This window comes from Nomascus leucogenys, chromosome 4 (genome assembly GCF_006542625.1).
Source record: "Nomascus leucogenys isolate Asia chromosome 4, Asia_NLE_v1, whole genome shotgun sequence".
In the NCBI taxonomy this organism is placed as follows: Eukaryota; Metazoa; Chordata; class Mammalia; order Primates; family Hylobatidae; genus Nomascus; species Nomascus leucogenys.
Window position 1 is genome coordinate 106110034 of NC_044384.1, and position 19251 is coordinate 106129284.

The window sequence follows — 19251 nt, forward strand, 5'->3', positions numbered from 1 at the left end:
ACATACACTGGGGGCCTGATGCTTATTCACAAATGTAGTTCATTTTGAAAGCAATCACAAAATTCAAGAGGAATCTGCCTGCCTCAGTATGATCCTCATTTGAAAATACATCTTGTGTTTCCACATAAAACTGGGGCCTAGTGGCTCCTTTAGACTCGTATATTCCATTTATTCCATTATGTGAATCAGGCTGTTGTTTACTTAGGAAGAACAATTAAAAACATTAAACTTAGTAAGAAACCACTTGGTTTATATTTCCAAGCCTAAATCAAAGGTTCTCAAAATTTACTTTCTGTCCTAAAAACACATTTGTTATAGAATTCTTAAAAACAGAATTTACAGTTGATAAAGTCAAATAAGCATAAAACCTCTACACTGTCACGTTTCTTTTCTAGTGCTCTTTAACTTCAAAAACTGATTAATACAGAAATGAATGATGGGAGGGAATGTTTCAAATGACTCCGTTTGTAACAGACTTCTTTATTTTTAAGAGACAGAAGTCTTGCTCTGTCGCCAAGGCTGAAGTGCAGTGGTGTGTGATTGTGCCTCACTGTAGTCTCGAACTCCTGGGCTCAAATGACCCTCCCTCCTCAGCCTCCCCAGTAGCTAGGACTACAGGTGTGTGCCACCACGCCTTGTAATAAACTTTTGATAGAAGGCATACTTTTACCAAAAGTGGAAACAATTCAGTCTTCCTTAAGATGAATAAATGAGACAGCTTCAAACCCGGACTTTGGGCGTGTGGTAGGAACTAAGCAAGGTGTCAGGTAAACATCTGTGCCCCCAGTGGGCTATTTTTCTTATGTAAGACTCCTGAGTCCTTTTTTGTGCTGTTTTATAAAAATAGCAGAGTAATAACTATTAGAAAGCAATTCTTTTAAAGGGAAAATAACTCAACTCTGATTATTGGCTCTACCTTCTCACTTCAAGGCAACTAGTGAACCACCAGCCAGTCAAAGGGCTTTGCCCACCTTGTAGCTGTCCACCTAGGCCAGCTTCCACAACACAAAAGCCATAATTTCTGAGCCATGCATACGACGCAGCCTGCTCTGGCTTCCAGCTTCACAGATGTCTACAGGGGTGTCGTGCACAAAGATCTTCACCAACTCAAGAACCTAACCAGCACTCTGCCAATGGGCTTGCTCCCCAAAACCTCCAAATTCATCCTCATCCATCATCTTTTCCTCCCCAGCTACCCCTCCAGCTAGCATGGCACAGAACTTGTTTTCCTCAGTTTTCTAGACAAGAAACTTAAAAACTTCCACTGTTAACAAAACCCAGGGCAGGAGCTATGTTTGGTCTATTTCATTTTGCTCATTGTTGTACGCTCAGGTCCTGGCACATTGAGGCACCCAAAATTGTTGTTGAAGGAAGAATAAACTAGATAGAGATAGGAACTACTGATGTTGAATCAAATTTGATTCCTTCATGTAGGTTTCACCACAAAATTCAAATTATTACACTGTTGTCCCCAAGATGAACTGGGATAGGGGATGTGGGTAAGGGGTGGAGGTAGTATGGTAAAAATATTCCTACACTTGGTCATTGTGGATATATCTTTTTATTTTTAAAAAATCTTTACCCACTAGAGGTTTAAAAAGTGTGTGAAATAATTTCGAGAAAATAATGAGAATTGTTAAATCTAAAGGATAGAGGTTCAATACTTTCTTTTCTCAATTTTTCTATTGAGTTGTTCATAATATCAAAATTCTTTTAGTAAATATATAATACATAATATATATTATATATGTAACATATATACAACATATTTTATATATACACATGTATATAAAATATACAAGTATGTATTTTTTTCTCTAAGCCCATGAATCTGCTTCCTAGAGTGAGAGTAAAAATTACACAGCAGTGAAACAGCATTGTTATCTTCATCTAGGTTGATGGTTCTGAAAATCACTTTTACCTAAAGTGAAAAAAGGGCCGGGCGCAGTGGCTCATGCCTATAATCCCAGCACTTTGGGAGGCCGAGGCAGGGGGATCACAAGGTCAGTAGATTGAGACCATTCCTCGCTAACATGGTGAAACCCTGTCTCTACTAAAAATACAAAAAAAAAAAAAAAAAAAAAATTTAGCCAGGAATGGTGGCAGGCACCTGTAGTCCCAGCTACTCGGGAGGCTGAGGCAGGAGAAGGGCGTGAACCCAGGAGGCGGAGCTTGCAGTGAGCTGAGATCGTGCCACTGCACTCCAGCCTGGACAACAGAGCAAGACTCTGTCTCAGGAAAAAAAAAAAAAAAAAAAAGAGGATAGATCTAGTCAGGAAAAACCTGATCTTCATCCAACCAAGCATTAGCCTACTTTCGGTCAAACCTGTAATGAAAGGGCATTCTCTTTGGAAGTGTCAGCTCCGAGGTAAAGGGAGGGGTGGGGAATTACAGGCCCCTGCTTTCAACCTGGCTTCAAATTTGGGTCTGATCTATTTTATTTATATTACATTTCTGCACATGTCATTTGAAGAAAAAGCAACCTCAACTGCTAAAAGAGTACAGCTTGAAAACCACTAACCAATTAACCACTAACCATTAACCAATAAAAACCATTATTCCAATCACTGGCGGTTTCATTTCCAGGCATATTCACAGCACTCATTAAGTTCCGTCTAACTGAAGTGTGTGACTCACCTGCCCAGAGGAGGCCGGGAGTGCCCTGAGGAAGACACTGTGCTCCTGTCCCTTTTATTCCCATCTGCTGCATACAGGGCCCAGCCACCAACCAACCCTCAGTAACGTCCACTCCATGAAGAAATGCCAGAATCGACACTTGCAAGGCTCACCAGGAGTTCAGTCTCACAAGGATCATAAACACGGTTGGGAACAGACACCACTTAGAAATACATCTCCTGAAAGTCACAGAGCCCTCTGGGACCTTCCCTGATTTGCTCATTAAAACAAAGCAAAACAAAAACAGCTATTTTGAGTCTCCTAATGCTTTATCTCAATCAAAATAATCAAAGCCATCTTTCTGAAATTAAACTGCTGAAAAGCTTTTATTTTAGTCAACTGGCTAGAAATCAAGAGTCTATTTTCATATTTTCACTGGGAAGTGCCTATTCAAAACCCAGTTCTGTAGACAAGGGTCTTCTAGGGGTTTCAGTGCCCACAGAGGTGATGTTAATAGTCCTTTCTTCCCTTCTCTAAAGGAAGAGTGCTCAACCGGGAAAATTTTGTTCCCCAGAGACCATCTAGCAATGACTGGAGACATTTTTGTTTGTCACAACTGGAGTGTGAATGTTGTGTGTGTGCTACTGGCATCTAGTGGATAGAGGCCAGGGATGCTGCTTTAAAAACCTATAGTGAACAAGACAGTCCCCAGAACAAAATTATCACCCAGTCCCACATGTCAATCAATAGCGCCAAAGTGGAGAAATCCTAATCTGTGAGTTCAGATTTCTTCGGTTTGAGTCTATAATCACAGGGTGATTAAAGAAGCATCAATCAAACAACTCTCTGGTGGCCATTCTATACATACTGATAACATGTTAAACATCAATGAGCAAAAGTGGAAACATGGAGGTGGTTAAGTGAGTTGCCTTTCTCCATCGGGGGTAGCCCTATCTCCGTTAAGCGTGACTTGCAGTGCACACAGGAATGCTGCATGATGCGACCACTAAGCCTTCTACCAACTCAGAGACCAACCAGAGGAGAGACATGTCAAGTCTGGGGTTGCAGGCAGACAAAATTCTGAAACTCTATTATGCACGCATAATGCTATTCACTGGTAATAAGTGGTTGATTTTACTATCTAAATTTTAAATCATTTAATGTGCCTCCAAGTAGTTGTCTGACTTGGAAAATCTACATAATAAATTTGTGTAGTAAACTTCCTATTTTGAAGTCAGAGATGCATACAGGTTTTCTTGATACAACATGAGTTCATCCCTTCCCATAAAATAGTTGTTGAACAAATAAACGTTTAAAGATCATGCATGAGAATCTGCCCCACAGCACTCAAATTCAAGACGGAACCCTGCCTGCAACTCCAAGGGGGAGCCCTGTGTCTGTGGGGTGGGGCTTCCTGTTGCTCACATCTGCCCACAAGTTGTGGGATAGCACCAACTGGTAAGACTCCTTAGGGAGGCCACCACAGAAGTCAAATAAAAAGTTAAAGGCTTTTCCTTTGGCCTGCTTTTCAAATAAGCCAACGCCTACGTTAATGCACCATTGTTTTTAATACAAAAGTCAGGCAATTCAAAGTTATAGCTACAAAAGCATTGGTAATTCAGCCACACTCCACATAAATCTACATAAAAGTGTCAACTTTTATATCTTCCTGAGCTCTAGAAAGTGCAATCTGGCTGCCAAGAGACCAAATTTACGAATCTGGGATTCCAACTGGAATTGTTCCTCCAAGCTGCATTTCTACATTCTATAATACCTGGTTTTTGGCATTAAAAATATTTTGCACATTCACAGGCAACCACAGAGCCCAACACACAATCGGAGCTCTCTCAGAACACAAGTGAGGCTCAAAACATCATCTTTTGAGACCTGCCACCCATACCTCAATGACTCTGCACAAATTAAAAACTAAGCCAGCCTGGCCAGCAGCTCCTGAGACACAGCGATTCATCAACGGTAAAGTCTAAGAAGGTTGAGGCACGGAGGCCTAGCTTACTGTTCCTGTTATAAAATAATACCTGGTCTGTGAAGGAAGAAATCACAGCACTCGGCCACCTTCCACGTGCCCCACTGAAGTCTCCTCAGGCTCACACTCCTTGCTCCAGGAAAGAGCCTGGGAGAGTGTGTCTCAGGAAAGACCCTGGAGCCATCTGACTTGGGTTCAAGTCCTTGCATCCTCACTAGTTTGTGGCCACACCACATTTCCCTACTAGAAAACAGAAGCAATGAAACACATCTTAGAGGGTTGCTGTGAGGTTAAAAGGCAATCATGTGCAAAGCATACAGCTGGGCTTGCAGGAAAAATCAAGTACACCCCTTGGCTTTACTCAGAGTGTGTGATGGGCCAGGTGCGATGGCTCATGCCTATAATCCCAGCACTTTGGGAGGCCAAGGCAAGCAGATCACCTGAGGTCAGAAGTTAGAGACCAGCCTGCCCAACATGGTGAAACCGTATCTCTACTAAAAATACAAAAAGTAGCCAGGCGTGGTGGCATGTGCCTGTAATCCCAGCTACTTGGATGGCTGAGGCAGGAGAATCGCTTGAACCTGGAGGTGGAGGTTGCAGTGAGCCGAGATTGTGCCACTGAACTCCAGCCTGGGCGACAGAGCAAGACTCCATCTCAAAAAAAAAAAGAATGTGTGATGGCAGGGGTGAGTGAGGCTGGCTTCATTACCATACCACTCAGAGGTGGGCTGATGTACCCATCAGCCTACTGTGGTAAGGCACAAGGGAGAGCAAAGAACTGGGGTAAAAATAGTGTTCTACTCCTTAACAAATATTGGCTTTTCGACTAAAAAGAGATGGTGTTTATGAGGGAAAGACCAAAACACATGACCACATGGAGAAATCCACACAAGGCTGCTCCCAGTCAGCTCCGGCCTGGAGGGCCTGCTAGGTTGCCTCTACCCCCACACTGCTGCTTGGGCAGGATTTAGTCTTGGTTTCTCGGTCCACTTTGACAGTGATTGGCCCTAGATTTCAGAACAGCTCATTCAAAGCTGTCATGTATTTCGGTCGCATCACAACCTCAGGATATTTAGGTCAGCTACCAGGAATTTAACAAAACAAAACAAAAAACCCAAGGCAACATGTTTATCAAGTCAATCATCTGGCAGCCCTGTAAGCACGTCAGAAAGGTGAGCGGCCACTGCACATCACAGTTTCTAGCAACAAGGCATGACTTCACCTCCCCAAGTCTCACTGTGAGCCTCCTGCCTTCAAAACAATGAGTCTTGGAAACAGAGGAGAGGTGTTCACATGCTTTTTGATCTTTTGTAATGTGCACTTTTGTCATTTGCAACAGATCAAAAGGAAACATATGTTTAGTGATGGCTTTGTCTTTTATGCCTTCCCAGGTCCTTTAATTCTAAAGGGGAGGGGCTCTAAAAGCATAATACAGCTCAAAGGCAGAGAAACTAGCCTTGGCATTCCTATTGTGCAGCTTAAAAGAGAAAATAACAATCCAGGCTACATCAGATGATTCTCACTGATGATGGTTCAAGCTTCCAGTCCACAGCTCTGTACACCTGCGGTGTTGGAAGAGGGAGAGACAGGCTCATGAGAAAATCTTCCAGAATGAAGACACTGACGGCCACTCTCCACTAAGTCCTCTACACTAAGCACTGGTTCTCAAACTTGATTACACCTTGGAATTGAACTTTAAAAGTTACTAATGCCTAGGCCCCCCCTCTAGAAATTTAATGTGGGACCAGGGTTGAAAACCACTGCAGAGAAGTTCCTCCCAAATACATCTCTCTCCCAAATACTGTGTGAAAGACAGGGTCCTGTCCTGCCTTTATGTCTTTACAGAACTTAATGAAACAGCCTTCAATAGGAGCTAAGAACATGATTTGGTTCGTATGAAATTTCTGTAGGGCACTCCGATCACTATGCTAAGGGGGATCTCTCATAAGCCTGCTCTTGATTCAAATCCACCCTGCATGCCTCAGCCCCACCCCAACACAGATTCTCTTTAGTCCTTACATTCAATCCTCTGTTTTCACAAAACAAACATTAAAAAAAAACAGTTAGAAATAACAACTTTAAACCCACCTTCGTGGCAACAGATGTATAAACTTCATTACGCAGCTACCTGTGCTCAATGACCAGCTGTTTAAAAATGCCAGAGTTGGATGGGCGCGCTGGCTCACACCTGTAATCCCAGCACTTTGGGAGGCCAAGGTGGGCAGATCATGAGGTCAGGAGTTTGAGACCAGCCTGGCCAACATGGTGAAACCCTGTCTCCACTAAAAATACAAAAATTAGCCGGGCATGGTAGTGGGTGCCTGTAATCTCAGCTACTCGGGAGGCTGAGGCAGGGAATTGCTTAAATCCAGGAGGTGGAGGTTGCAGTGAGCTGAGATCATGCCACTGCACCCCAGCCTGGGTGATGATGGAGTGAGACTCTGTCTCAAAAACAAAAACAAACAAACAAAAAAAGCCAGTTTCTGACAGCTCATTTCTCTTGCTGGAAGAGAAATGATTCTTGAAAAGGAAGCTGCAGAAAACCTAATGAGAATGGCCTTCCCCTCCCACAACCCCCAATGGGGCTTCAAGGGAGGAGGAAGTGGGGAACAGGGCTAGTTCCTCACTTAGATGCTACTAAATGGTCCTTATGCAGGAGAGGGACAGAGAGTGAAGATCAGACACTCAGTACAGCCCTGACTTTGAGTCTGAATTAGCCCTTCTTGTATCTAACAAATCCCCCAGCAATTTACAAATGACAGGACACGTTGGGATCCAGGTCTAGGCTTCCCAAATTGCTCTTTCCTCCATCGTCTCATCGTTTTTTCTTTGTTTGGTTTTGTTTTTTTGAGACAGTGTCTCACTCTGTCACCCAGGCTGGAGTGCAGTGGCGCGATCTCAGCTCACTGCAACCTCCGCCTCCCAGGTTCAAGCAATTCTGCTGTCTCAGCCTCCAGAGTAGCTGGGATTACAGGAGCCCACCACCATGCCTTGCTAATTTTTTTTTTTTTTTTTTTTTTTTAGTAGAGACGGGGTTTCTCCATGTTGGCCAGGCTGGTCTCAAACTCCTGACCTCAGGTGATCTGCCTGCCTCAGCCTCCCAAAGTGCTGGGAATACAGGCATGAGCCACCGCACCCAGCCCATCCTCTCATCTTTATACATTCTCATGTATAAAGCAGTGCTCACCATGCCTGCCTCTCAGACCATTCCTGCAGTGGTCTGAGAGGCAGGGATGGTGAGCACTGCTTTCTACATAAGGAAACTCACCCAAAGCTGCCCAGTTCCTGGGTGGCAGAAGCAAAACCAGTAACCAGGTCTCTGGATTCAGAGGGGCATCAAGCAGTGACATGGCACCATGAGAAGTGCAGCCCAGCTATGACTGGACTGGCTTAAACGTGTATGCTCTAAGGAGGTGCCGGTAATCAAGCAACATGAGTGAACTGGAGTACTCCTAGATAAAGGAACTGTACGGTGAATATTCTTTTAGGAATGACAACAGTAATAACAACAGTAACAGCTAATGCTTACCAGGGGCTGACAAAGTACTTGGTCCAGCATTGGCAGTTTAGGGGCCTCTCATGTCCTTCTCATCACAATCCCAGGCAGTAGTTATTAACAAATGTGGGTTTGACCTCTGAATTTAAAATTGCAATTTACCCCCGGCCCTCCTGCTCTCCCCTTAACCTACTCTACCTTTTTTTCTTTCCATACCACTTATTGCCTCCTAATACACTATATTATTTTCTTATGTATTATGTTTATTGTCTGTCTTCATCCCCGCCTGAAACTGTAAATGGTAAGGTCTCCCTATGAAAGAAAGGGTTTTATCTTTTTCTCCCCACCGATGTATTCCAAGTACTTAGGACAGTCCCTGGTACAAAGGATGCTTAATAAATGTTGAATGAGTAAGTCGCCATTTTACTGATCAGAGAATTAAGATGCAAAGTAACTTGTTTAAGGTCACACAGCCACTAGGAGGCAAAATTAGAATCCATAAGTGACCCAGTACTTGTACCACTACAAATGATTTCTTGTCATCTATAGGCCCAGCCAGCAGCTCTCTCCTAGACCACAAAGCCACGTCTTCCTCCTTCCTGAACTGTGATTCCTCATGACTCCCACTGCCCAGGCTTCCTCAGCCTCACTGACTGCATCCTCTCAGCCTCTTCTCATAATTCCTTTTTCTTCAACCATCTGTCAAATTCCATCTTTGCCAAGGTTCTGTCTCTAACCTCCTTTATCTTTCCTGTTCTCTTTTTTGCAGAATTGAGGGAACAGGTGTTAATATCAGGGTAATTAATTAATTTTGAGCCTAACATTTGTCTAAGAACTCATTTTTATGCAATATGTTCCTTTATCTTAGGACTAACTTTAGGCTGAAAATGAGCATTTAATGAAAATTGGAAATGACAAATGCTAGACACTTTTTACAGGGCATGCATTTTATTCGTAAAGGTCTTGTTTTTCAAATCTAGGGCTAAAAGCTAAATTCTTAAGTCATTTGACAGGTTCATGTTCATGTTCTAATTAAGTGCTCTGGAAGCCAACTGAGAGAGTGAGTATTGATGGCAAGGAAATCACGGTCTTTGCAGTTTTAAAGACATCTCACACTGTCTTTTTTAACCGAAAACAGCATGATCGGTAAGCTCCCCTTTGTTTTCTATTTTCTTGGCCAATATTTTTTGAGCACTATCATTTTTATGGTAACCTGAAAACTGTTCCCTGTTACAAACTACACAAGATTCTATAAATAATCCATAATCAGACAAGAAGCAACAATTCTCTTAATTTCTTGGAAATTGCTCTTTTCCAGCTCACAGGAATTTCATCAAGGCATTCTAACAATACAAACAGCCTTTCTAACTAGACAGTTGGGAAGAGAAAACCCTCCATTAAACTACAGATGAGATTAATTGGTTTGAGTTGCAATTTGTTATTAGTCTAGTTGGGCAGATGCCAGTATTTCAGCTGCCCAAACTACAAATGTTCCCTGTTTTTTTTTCGTTTTTTGTTTTTTTTTAAAGAAAGAACATTAATTTTATCTACAACATCCTTTAAAATTTCAGGATCAACAGGACAGAATCATCTGGAAGATGTTTTTGTGATGCCAGTTCTCTAGGTTTCCTGAATAATATAAGGGCTATTTGTTAGACACAGGCATGGATCTAGAGGAAGAGGAAATATCAATCATCAATTCCACGGATGCAAACAGTGACAGCAGTGCCCAAAATGAGCTGTTTTGCTGCCTGCAAATTCTATAAACAATGAGTAGTAGAACGCGCCATGACCTGAAATATTTCATACGTGACACGGACAAGAAGTAAAACTCTAAACTTGGAAAAATCATAGAAAATCATTTTGAGAGTCCAGTGATTTTTAAGAGAAGGGCTGGGAAAGCACAGATCAGAATCTCACCAGAGGTGAGGGATTTTTGAAACCACACATGCTGATCTTCTACTTCTGGGAAGATGGAGTAAATATACTTTTCCTGATTCTCTCTAAATACAGCTAAAAACTCTGGAATATATATATGAATGAAACATAAGACTCTAAACAGTAAAGAAGAGAAGGCAGGTTAGGGACATGAGTACCTAATGAATGACAATGGTAAGTCCTGTTGACTTTTTAAATGCCCGGTAAGCCCCAGAATTGCAGCTAACAAAGCCGGTAACCCAGAAATGCCAATGAGTACAGAGAAAAGAAGAAGAAAGAAGAGAGAGGAGAGAAAGAAAGGAAAACAGAAAAGGAAGGAAGGAAGGGAGGGAGGGAGGGAAGAGAAGGAAAAAATAAAAAAAGAAGAAAAGAAAGACTGAACTGCTCTATCTAGATAAAGTACCAGGAAAGGTTAACCTAGCCAAGATAGAAAACTTTTAGACAATAACCATTCTACTTCAGCCAATACCACAGAAAAAACTGCAGTCCCACCAGCAAAGGCTTAGCCAAGAGCCTAAACTTATACCCTTGAGGGGCAATAATAAGGCACTGCAACCTCCTTACCAGGGTGGTGTCACAGGAAGCTGAGGGGAAAGCTGGGACTTCTAGCCCTATTGGGCGTTAGTGAACAACCCATCCCCCTCTTGGTGGTATCAGTGGAGCCCACAGGAGAAGTCTGGACTTCTACCCCCAACTAGCAGGAATGAGGTACACCTCCCTCTCCTTGATAAAACAGTGTCAGAGGAGGTCGAATGGAGAGGCAGGAATTCCACACTGCTCAGTGCTCTCCATGGTGTCAGCGGAGTCCCTGTGAGGATCCATGCCTGTATCTAACAAATAGCCCTTATATTATTCAGGAAACCTACAGAACTGGCATCACAAAAGCATCTTTCAGATGATTCTGTCCTGTTGATCCTAACATTTTCGAAGGATGCTGCAGATAAAATTAATGTTATTTTTCTTCCAGAAAAATAGAATAATTATAGCTTGGGCAGCTGTACCCACAGGAACAGTAACAAGGTGGCTTTTCCACTCACAGTCAGGGTGATACTGGTGGAAGGCTAGTGGGGAGATTGTACTTCTATCCTTGCCCAACAGTAACAAGGAGACCCTCTCTCCCCTCTGGTATAAGTGATGAACATGTGGAGATCCTGGACTTCCATATCCACCTGGAAGTAAAGAGCTAGTGGCCCCTTTCACCTGCCATAGCAATATCAGAGGAGGCCTGCTAAAATATAAGGTTTAAGTAACATTCAGTCTTAAAAGAATCCCCAAATATCTTGGTTTCAATAGAAAATCATTAGCCATATCTAAAACCAGGAAGATTTCAAACTGAATGCAAAAAGATTATCGACATACACCAACACCATGATGACCCAAATGTCAAAACTATCTGACAAGGATTTTATGCAGACAGCATAAAAATGCTTCAACAAGCAATTATGAACACACCTGAATCAAATGAGAAAATAGAAAGTCCCAGCAAAGAAAGTTATAAAGAACCACCAAATGAACATCTCAGAACTAACAAAGTAACACAAATAAAAGCTCAGTAAATGGGCTCACCAGCAGAATGGAAGGGACAGAGCAATCAGTGAACTTGAAGACCAAACAACTGAATGTGCCTAATCTGAATGAACAACAGAGACAAAACAGACTGGAAAAAAAATGAATAGAGCTTAGGGACATGTGGAACTGTAACAAAAGATCTGACATGCATGTCCTCAGTCTCCTGAGGCAAGGGTAAAAAGAATAGAGTTGAAAAACCATTCAAAAAAATAATTGCTGAAATTCTCTCAAATTTGGCAACAACAGAAACATACAGATGCAAGAAGCTAAGTGAACACCAAACAAGATAAACCCAAAGAAATCTACTCCGAACACATCATAATCAAACTTCTGAAAATTAAAGACAAAAAAATATTTAAAGCAGCCAGAGAGAAATAATGCATTACGTACAGGAAGAAAATTCAAAGACAGCAGATTTATCAGAAACCACAGAGGCCTGAAAGAAGTGGCACATTTTTCAAGTACTAAAAGAAAAGAACTGTTAACCCAAAATTCTATATCTCTTGAAAATATCCTTCAGAAACAAAGGGGAAATCAAGCATTCTTAGATAAAGAAAAACAAAGGGAATTTGTCATTAAGCAGGTCTACTCTAAAGGAATGGCTAAAGAAAGTTCTCTATGCAGAAGAAAAAAAATAAAAGAAGGAATCTTAGAACATTAATAAAAAAAGAGCAATGAGAGATGCAAAAATAGGGGTAAATACGATAGACTTTCTTTCTCTTGAGTTTTCTGAATTGTATTTGATGATTGAAGCAAAAATTATAACATTGTCTATGTGGATTCCAATGTACATAGAGGAAACATTTAAAACAATTGTTACAAATGGGAAAGAGTAAGTAAAGGCATGCAAAGGGAAGTAAGGTAGAACTTTATTTAAACTGGTAAAATGACCATACCAGTAGATTGTGCTACATTATAACATAACACCTAAGCAACTAATAAAAAAGCTACACAATGGGATACTAAAACACACTATAGATAACTCAAAATGGAATTCTAAAAAAGGTTCAATTTACTCATAGAAATGCAGAAAAAGAAAACAGAAACAAAAACAGGAGATACCAGAAACAAATAAATGCTAGACTTAAGTCTTAATATATCAATAATTATATTACATGTAAATGGTCTACACATGCCAATTAAAAGAGATCGGAAGAATGTATTTTAAAAGTGACCCAACTGTTTTCAATTTACAAAAAACCCACTTCAAATATAAGTGGGTTGAAAGTAAAAAGATGACAAAAGACATACTATGCAAAAATTAATCAAAAGAAAAAAGTGGCTATATTAATGTAAGATGAAGTAAGTTAAAAGAAGCGGCTATATTAACATATCATAAAGTACACTTAATGTACACTTCAAAGTAAAACATATTTCACATACGCTTCACAGTAAAATATCATAAAACAGACTTCAGACCAAAGAAAATTACTAGTGACAGACATTACACAATTATACAAGGGTAAATCACCAAGAAGACACAGCAATCCTAAATCAGTCGATTTTGTTCATTTTTTCAAAGAATCAACTTTCAGTTTCATTAATTTTCTCTATTCTCTATTGTCTATTTTGCTTATCTTTACTCTAATATTTATTTCCTTCTTCTGCTGGCTTTGCATTTACTTTGTTCTTCTCTTTGTAGTTCCATAAGTGGTAAAGTTGTTTGACATCTTTGTTTTTTAATGTAAACATTTATAGCTATAAATTTCCCACTTCACACTTTTTTGCTGTATTCCATAAGACCGTATGTTGTTTTCATTTTCATTCATCTCTACGTATTTTCTAATTTCCCTTGTGATTTTTTAATCCATTTGTTGTTTAAGAGTGTGTTGTTTAATTACACAAATCTGCAAATTTTCCAGTTTTCCTTCTGTTACTGATTTCTAACTTCATACCGCTGTGGTCTGAGAAGATGCTTTATATATCTTTTAAAATCTATTTAGACTTAATTTGTGGCCTAATATATGGTTTATCCTGGAGAATGTCCCATGTGCACTTGAGAAAAATGTGTACTCTGTTGTTATGTAGAGTGTTCTGTGGGTCTGTTAGACCTAGTTTGTTTACTGCATTTTTCAAGTCCCCTATTTCCTTACTTATTTTCTGTCCGGTTGTTCTATCCATTGAGAGTGGGGTACAAAAGTCTCCAACTATTACTGTGGAACTGTCTATTTCTCTCTTCAATTCTGTCCATTTTTGATTCAGTTATTTTGATGGTCTATTATTAGGTGCATAAACATTTATAATAGTTATACCTTATTGTATTAAGCCTTTTATTTATAATGCTCTTCTTTGTCTTTTGTAACCTTTTCTCATTTAAAGTCTATTTTGTCTGATCACTACAGCCACCCTTGCTCTCTTTTGATTACTATTTGCATGAAATATCTTTTTTCAGCCTTTCACTTTCAGCTTGTGTCTTTGGATCTAAAATGAAGTCTGTTGGAGACAGCATATAGATGGATCTTTTTTTAATACATTTTTCCAATATCTGTCTTTTGACTGAAGATTTCGAGCCATTTATTTTTAAAGTAATTACTGATAGGGAGAGACTTCTGTCATTTTGCTATTTGTTTTTCATATGCCTTGTAGCTTTTTTGTTCCTCATTTCCTGCATTACTGTCTTTTCTATTTAACTGATTTTTTTGGTAGTAAAATGTTGTGATTCCCTTCTCATTTCCTTCTGTGTATATTCTATAACTATTTTCTTTGTGGTTACCATGGGGATTATATTTAACACTCAAAAGTTATAACATTCCTATTTGAATTTATACCAGCTCAACCTCAGTAACATACATGAACTGCCTCTATACAGCTCCATCCCTAACCTTTTCAGTTATTGATGTCACAAAATTACATCTTTATACACTGTGTGTCCAAAAACATAAAGTAATAGTTGTTTTTTATAATGTATTCTTCTCTTAAATTATGTAGAAAACAAAAAGTGGAGTTTCAAACCAAAGTTGCAATAATAGCTTTTAGGTTAATAATTTTTTAAAATGTATTAGTCTCTTCAATTATATAGAAAATGAAAAGTGGAGGTACAAACGATTTATCTTAGTCAGCTTGGGTTGCTGTAACAAAATAGTACAGACTGGGTAGCTTAAACAACAAACATTTATTTTTCACAGTTCTGAAGGTTGGGAAACCAAGACCAAGGGGCTGGCCGATTGGGTTCTTGGTGAAGACCCTCTTCCTGACTTGTGGAAGTCTATCGTATTGCTGTGTCCTTACGTGGCAGGCAGAGATGGGGACTCGGGGAGAGGGCTATCTGGTCTCTTCGTGTAAGGGTACTAATTTCATCATGAGGATCCCATCCTCATGTCCTCATCTAAACCTAATTATCTCCCAAGGGCTCTACTTCCTAGTATCACCATATTGGGGGTTAGAGATTCAACATATGAATTTTAGAGGGATATATTCAGTTCATAACAACCATTAAAAAACAAAAATTGGGCCGGGCGCCATGGCTCAAGCCTAAAATCCCAGCACTTTGGGAGGCCGAGGTGGGCGGATCACGAGGTCAGGGGATCGAGACCATCCTGGCTAACACGGTGAAACCCCGTCTCTACTAAAAATACAACAAAATTAGCCTGGCATGGTGGCAGGCGCCTGTAGTCCCAGCTACTTGGGATGCTGAGGCAGAATGACATGAATTTGGGAGGCGGAGCTCGCAGTGAGCTGAGATCGCGCCACTGCATTCCAGCCTGGGCCATAGGGCGAGACTCTGACTCAAAAAAAAATAAATAAATAAAATAAAATAAAATTGGCCAGGTGCAGTGGCTCAGGCCTGTAATCCTAGCACTTTGGGAGGCCGAGGTGGGCGGATCACAAGGTCAGGAGATGGAAACCATCCTTGGTTTCCATCTGGGCATGGTGGCTCATGCCTGTAAGTCCAGCACTTTGGGAGCCTGAGGCAGGTGGATCACTTGACCTCACTAGCTCAAGACCAGCCTGGAAAACATGGCAAAACCCCATCTCCACAAAAAAGTACAAAAATTAGCTGGGCGTTGTGGCAGGTGCCTGTAGTCCCAGCTACTTGGAAGGCTAAGGTGGGAGGATCACTTAAGGCCAGGAAGCAGCAGTTGTAGTTAGCTGAGATTGTGACACTGCACTCCAGCCTGGGCAACAGAGCAAAACCCTATCTCAAAAAAAAAAAAAAAAATGTAGAAGGATGTGGTAGGCTGAATCACCACCTCAAAGACGTCCATGCCCTAATCCCTTGAACCTGTGAATATGTTAGTTAAATGGCAAAAGTAATTTTGCAGATGTAATTAAAATAAGAAGAGTATCCTAAATTATCCAGGTGGCCCAATGTAATCAAATGGGTAGGCAAAAGTAGAAATCTTCCCTGGCTGGATTGGGAGAGATCTGAAGCATGAGAGGGAATGCATTGCTGGAGGGGGCCATGTGGAAGGCTTGAGAAGAAATGCAAGCAGCCTCTAGAAGCAAAGACCAATCCTTGGCTGATGACCAGTATGGAAACAGGGACCTGTCCTACAGTTGCCAAGGAAGTGAATTTGACCAACAACCTAAATGAACTCAGAAGTGGATTTTTCCCCAGAGGACCCAGTAAGGAACACAGCTCTATCAACACCTTGATTTTGGCCTTGTAAGACCCTAGCAGAGGACCCTATCAAGCTCACCCAAACTTCTGACCTACAGAAACTGTCAGATAATGCATTGATGTTGTATTAAGATGCTAAGTTTGTGATAATTTGTTATGGTAGCAGCAGAAAACTAATGCAGGGGACTTATCTAGAGTAAAAACAACTATGAAAGACATTCTTGGGGAAAGTGGGAAATTCCTATATAAACTGGATTATAAATAACGTTATGGAATTACTGTTAATTTTCTTAGTTTTCAAAATGGTATTGTAGCTGTGTCAGAAAACTTCCTACTTACTCAGATAGGAATGCTGAAGTACTTTGGGGTCAAGAGCCATGATGTCTGCAATACATACTCAAATAATTCAGGGGGAAAAAAAAAAAAAAAATATATATATATATATATATATAATATGTACAAATGAAAAGAGATAAAGCGAATACAGCAATAATTATTGAATCTAGGTGAAAGGTATATGAATGTTTATTGTACTATTCTTTCAATCTCTCTAAGTGTTTGAAAATTTGTATTGTTATAATAAAAAATAAAGGGGAAAAACTGTTGAGTTAAAGGTAGACACCAAAGAACACATACTGTGTTATTCCATTGATATAAGTTTAAAAACTATATGTAGGTAAGCAGTTCATCTGGAGATGAACAGTGATAATGGTTGCACCACAACGTGACTGTACTTAATAGCAATGAACTGGCACTTAAAAATGGTTAAGATAGGTTGGGCGCGGTGGCTCACGCCTGTAATCCCAGCACTTTGGGAGGCTGAGGCGGGTGGATCACGAGGTCAGGAGATTGAGACCATCCTGGCTAACACGATGAAACCCTGTCTCTACTAAAAATACAAAAAAAATTATCTGGGTGTGGTGGCGGGCATCTGTAGTCCCAGCTACTTGGGAGGCTGAGGCAGGAGAATGGCGTGAACCTAGGAGGCGGAGCTTGCAGTGAGCCGAGATCACGCCACTGCACTCCAGCCTGGGTGATAGAGCAAGACTCCGTCTCAAAAATAAATAAAAAAAAAAAAAAAAAAGAAAGTTTAAGATAGTATATTTTTGTTATGTGAACATTACCATAATTTAAAAATCACCTAGAAAAAGAACCAAAAAACCCAAACACATATGTAGTGGTAAAACTACATTGAAAACAAGGCAGTGGCCAGGCGTGGTGGCTCACACCTGTAATCCCAGCACTTTGGGAGGCCGAGGCGGGTGGATCACTTGAGGTCAGGAGTTGAAGACCAGCCTGGCCAACGTGGTTAAACCCCATCTGTACTAAAAATACAAAATTAGCTGGGTGTGGCGGTGCACACCTGTAATCCCAGCTACTTGGGAGGCTGAGGCAGGAGAATTGCTTTAACAAGGGAGGCAGAGGTTGCAGTGAGCCAAGATCGCACCATTGTACTCCAGCCTGAGCAAGAAGAGCAAAACTCCGCCTCAAAAAAAAAAGAAAAGAAAAAAAGAAAACAAGGCAGTAATGATCATAAATGTCAGAATAGTGGTTACCTATAGAGAGGAGAGACAGATGAGGAGGCCAGATGACTGGAGGAGGACACATGTTGAGCCTCTGGGTGCAGGAGATGTTTTATTTCTCAATCTAGGTAGTAGCTATACATTACTATCATGTATTAAGTTATACATACATGTTTTATGCTCTAGTCTATATATGACTAGTATTTCACAGTAAAAGGAAGTTATTAAAAGTAAGTCTTGTATTTGCAAAACATTACCTAGTTTTTCCAAAATTTGTTTTTATTATTCATTCATGTTCTACCTTATGTCAGAAAGGACTGATGATGAGCCTGTACTTTAATTCCTACCTAATAAGGTTTGGAAGCATGATCATTCCTAAGATTCCTTTTTCTGAATAGAAAAACAAAATCACAGACCTAGGCATTCAGAAACTGAGGATGGGGCCAGAGATCTGTGCTTTAACAAGCCCTCTTGGTGATTCTGATGCTTGCCAAAGTTTGAGAACCACTGCTGTAAGTATATGTAAAAATAATCCTTGTTATTTTCATGGAATAACAACCTCATCTTTAAGACCTTTTAAATACTGCTCCTGATGCCCATCGTATCCGTATAACTGTAGTCTCCCATTCTATCAAATGTTGTACCTGGCTGATGTAGAAGACTGATCTGGAGGCCTGATTCAGTCAGGAAGAGAGAGATTTTGTACCCTTATTTTCTAAGGCATTTAAAGAGTAACCTAATCTTATGACAAGAAGCATTCCCTTGGCAAGAAGCTGAGGCTCAGAGGGGCAACAGACCATGCCCACCAAGTGTTAATAGCCAGATCCATCACCAAAACTGAGGTCTCCAAGATGAGCCAAGATCCCGTCTCCTGAAAGCACTCAACAAGCATTACATCGGGAAATTCTATTCCATTAGCCAGAGTGTACATCCTTGATGGGGATGACCTGACTGGGCTCATGACTACCAGCTGGGACCGCAGACAAAACAAATAACTTCCTTGAAGAGCTACATTTGCTGGGCAGCCCCAGGAGACATCCCTCTTTAGTTAAGGCTGAAGACTGCGAGAACACTGTCCTGGCTAAAGTGATGAAAAACACACCTCATATGTTTTTGATGGGCAAGCACAGAGTGGGCACAGCTCCTCATGAGGTCAACTGCAAGTGTACCGTCTATTAATGAGATGTGGTCCCTGGCCTCAAGGTGACAGACTACACTACCCCTTACATGTCAACACTAACCATCTTAAAATTAGGTAAGCTGCCAAATCATTTCAGCTAAAACAAAAGTACTGCCTTTCCCCTCCTAACTAAAGGAAAAACCTTCAGGAAAAGGTTAATTTCTGACTGAGGGAGAACAAGTAATCCAGAGCTGGAGATCTGCTAGACAAAGTGCCTCACCTCTGTGAGCACTTGAAAGAGGACTGGGCGGGTCAAACACTTCGGGTGCCTGTGACGCGTTGTCAAGGCAACCATGGCTAGCTCTTGCAAAGGGAATCTTCCCCACTGAGTTTTCATGCATTCACTTGCCCTTGTTTTTGTTTAAAGCTGTTCTTTAAATTCTT

At 40.8% G+C, this 19251-nt stretch overlaps 1 protein-coding gene across 2 annotated transcripts in view; it reads right to left on the bottom strand.

Annotated features, from left to right (window-relative positions):
- LARS2 (leucyl-tRNA synthetase 2, mitochondrial) overlaps positions 1–19251 on the bottom strand; it is a 163914-nt gene that overhangs the window by 104332 nt on the left and 40331 nt on the right. The gene's annotated exons all lie outside the window — the stretch shown is intronic.